Source organism: Mandrillus leucophaeus, unplaced genomic scaffold, assembly GCF_000951045.1.
Source record: "Mandrillus leucophaeus isolate KB7577 unplaced genomic scaffold, Mleu.le_1.0 Scaffold197, whole genome shotgun sequence".
In the NCBI taxonomy this organism is placed as follows: domain Eukaryota; kingdom Metazoa; phylum Chordata; class Mammalia; order Primates; family Cercopithecidae; genus Mandrillus; species Mandrillus leucophaeus.
This window is the reverse complement of record NW_012101998.1, coordinates 1,250,783-1,254,157: the sequence shown is the minus strand read 5'-3', so window position 1 is coordinate 1,254,157 and position 3,375 is coordinate 1,250,783. Positions and strand designations below refer to the sequence as shown.

Below are 3,375 nucleotides of genomic sequence, written 5' to 3'. Positions count from 1 at the left end.
TGACAAAGGTCTAATAGCCAAAATCTAAAAGGAACTTAAACAAATCAACAAGCAAAAACAACCTCATTAAACAGTGGGCAAAAGACATGAACAGGCACTTTTCAAAAGAAGATTAGATATACACGTGGCCAACAAGCATATGAAAAAAATGCTCAACATCACTAATCATTAGAGAAATGCAGTCAAAACCACAATAAAATACCATCTCATGCCAGTCAGAATGGTTGTTATTAAAGAGCCAAAAAATAACAAATGCTGGCAAGGTTACAGAGAAAAGGGAATGCTTACACACTGCTGGTGGGAATGTAAATTAGTTCAGTCACTGTGGAAATCAGTTTGGAGATTTCTCTAAGAACTTAAAGCAGAACTACCTCTTTAGTTGCCATGTCTACTGCAAGAATGAAGACCATTCTCAGCAATCAGACTGTCGACATTCCAGAAAATGTAATTACTCTGAAGTGACGAACAGTTATTGTGAAAGGCCCCAGAGGAACCCTGCAGAGGGACTTCAATCACATCAGTGTAGAACTCAGTCTTCTTGGAAAGGAAAAAAAAGAGGCTCTAGGTTGACAAACGGTGAGGTAACAGAAAGGAACTGGCTATGGTTAGGACTATTTGTAGTCATGTACAGAATATGATCAAAGGTGTTATACTGGGCTTCCATTACAAGATGAGGTCTGTGTATGCTCACTTCCCCATCAATGTCGTTATCCAGGAGAATGGGTCTTTTGTTGAAATCCGAAATTTCTTGGGTGAAAAATACATCCACAGTGTTCGGATGAGGCCAGGTGTTGCTTGTTCAGTATGTCAAACTCAGAAAGATGAATTAATCCTTGAAGGAAATGACATTGAGCTTGTTTCAAATTCAGCGGCTTTGATTCAGCAAGCCACAATAGTGAAATACAAGCATATCAGGACATTTTTGGATGGCATCTATGTCTCTGAAAAAGGAACTGTTCAGCATGCTGATGAAGAAGACCTAAGAGTTGTCCAGCTACAGAAACAAGATGCCGGATGACTCCTAAGACCTACTTGTGATATTCAAATGGTGCAATAAAGGACCTATTGATTTGGGGAAAAAAAACAACAACAACAGAACTACCATTTGACCCATTTTAACATATGCATGTGTGTCTTTATGGTAGAACAACTTATAGTCCTTGGAATATAAGGAATCCTCTGGGTATATTACTGAGTATATACCCAAAAGAATATAAGTCATTGTACCATAAAGACACATACACATATGTTCGTCACAGCACTACTCACAATAACAAAGACATGGAATCAACTTAGGTGTCCATCAGTGGTGAACTGGATAAAGAAAATGTGGTACATATACACCATGAAATACTACATAGCCTTAAAAAAAAGAATGAGATCATGTTTATTGCAGCAACATAGATGCAACTAAAGATCAATATCCTGAGAGAACTAATGCAGGAAAAGAAAATCAAACACCACATGTTCTCATGTAGGAGTTAAATATTGAGTACAGGTGGACATAAAGAAGAGAACAGTACACACTGGGGCCTACTGGATCGTGGAAGATGGGAAAAGAATGAGGATCTAAAACTAGTAGTCAGGTACTATTCTCACTACCTGGGTAATGAAATAATTTGTACACCAAACCCCAGCATCACGCAATTTACCCATGTAATAAGCCTGCACGTGAATCCCTTGAACCTAAAAGTTGGAAGGAAAAACAAAATGGTTTCTTGTGGACGCCAAAAAGAAGAAAGTTTATTGGCTTTTTACAAGAGCTGGAGAGTTCTGATTGTTGTCAGTGGTTGTTAGATAGGATTTGTGCTCTTGGAGTTTGGTTTAAGCCCTTGCAGTTTGGGGTTGGGCTTATAAGACAGTGTGTCAGGCAGGAGTTTTGTATCTACAGCTCTCTGTCCTTGTGTGACTCACGTAGTAAGCTGTGGTTTGCAATAACTTTTTGTGATAGCTACTGTTATCAGTTAAATTACGGGTGAGAGTCCTCCCTTCATGGCCTTCCCCAGCTCTGTTGTAAAGGATAAGTAGTATTTTGAGAGAGATGGAAGCAGAAACTCATTATCCTGCACTAGATATAGACATGGGACAGGGTCATGGGATTTGGGGTTGAGTAGGGACCTTATAAACCATGTTGCCCACTCACCCTCTCCCAAACTTTCAGACTAGCCTCCTTTAAAAGTAAATAAGAGCAAGGAAGTGCCAAATTCCAGTTCCTCCACTGGCTCCCTTAGCATGGCACCAGTTCCTTCCTTTGGCCCCCATGGCCTTGCATGACCCAGCTTCTGGCCCTTTCTCCAACCTCACTTCAGGCTATCTCCCCTCATCCTCTTCACTGCACCCACAGATTAGGTCAGGATTTGACACAAGTGACTCTATTTTGAATCTCACAACTTTTGCATGACTAACATGAGAAGGAGGACACCTGAAGGGGATGGAGGTTCGGGGGTATTAGCACCTCTTGCAAGATTTTCCTCCATGAAGCCCAAAATCCACTTCCAGGGAAGATCACTGAGAATGTTGAGACAGCTCCCTCCCCATCCTGCTTAGAGAAGGGAACAGCAGCCTTAATCTTCAGAGGAAGAGCAATGCACCCTGCTTCCTGGGGGCATGGGTGGAAACCCACCGCAGCTGGGGCAAGGGAATATTAAAGGAAATGTGCATGCCTGGGGAAGGCAGGGAAACATGTGAGACCCCTCACCAGAGCTGGAACAGGTACAGGGCACTTAGGAAAGTATCTGCTGCACTGAGCCTGCCTGAGTCCAGGTCTACTCAGAACGTCTGAGGTACCCTTCTCCCTTCCCCCAATACCATGCTAACAGACATCAGGCACATGTGGCAGTGGCGCCTAGCTGGGAGAACTGCAACAACTGATTCTTCATAGGCAGCAACACAAAGAGAAAACCCAAAACCACCCAGTCAGATTCCTAAGCCAGGCAGAATACAGGAAGTGGGGAAAACCCTCTGGAAAAGTAGTTCACACCCTAAACACAAGGTATAACCAGAGGAATTGGAACTCTCTGGCTCTGAGGGTAACCAGAGCACAACAAATTTCAAATTCAACCAAAGTGGTGACAGCATTAACACAACCCTCCATGCTGAAGGAAAGGCATGCTCATGTTCAGTGTAAAAAAAAATTACTTCCATACCCACCACCCCCATAAGATGTTCAACTTCCAACAATGCTACAATAACAAAAACAGGAGGCATGTGAAACACAAGAAGAACTCACAGCTCAGTCCAGGAGACAAGGCAGGCATCCTAACCAGAATCTGACATGGCACCAAGGTTGGAACTGTCAGACAGGAGATGGGAAATGATTGTGATCAATACCTTAGAGGTTCTCCTGTGAAAGGTTCAACATGCAGAAGCAGATGG

At 42.6% G+C, this 3,375-nt stretch overlaps 1 pseudogene; it reads left to right on the top strand.

The window, feature by feature from the left end:
* Window positions 1-399: 399 nt before the first annotated feature.
* On the top strand, window positions 400-1,018 carry LOC105538695 (annotated as a pseudogene).
* The last annotated feature ends 2,357 nt before the right edge of the window (window positions 1,019-3,375 follow it).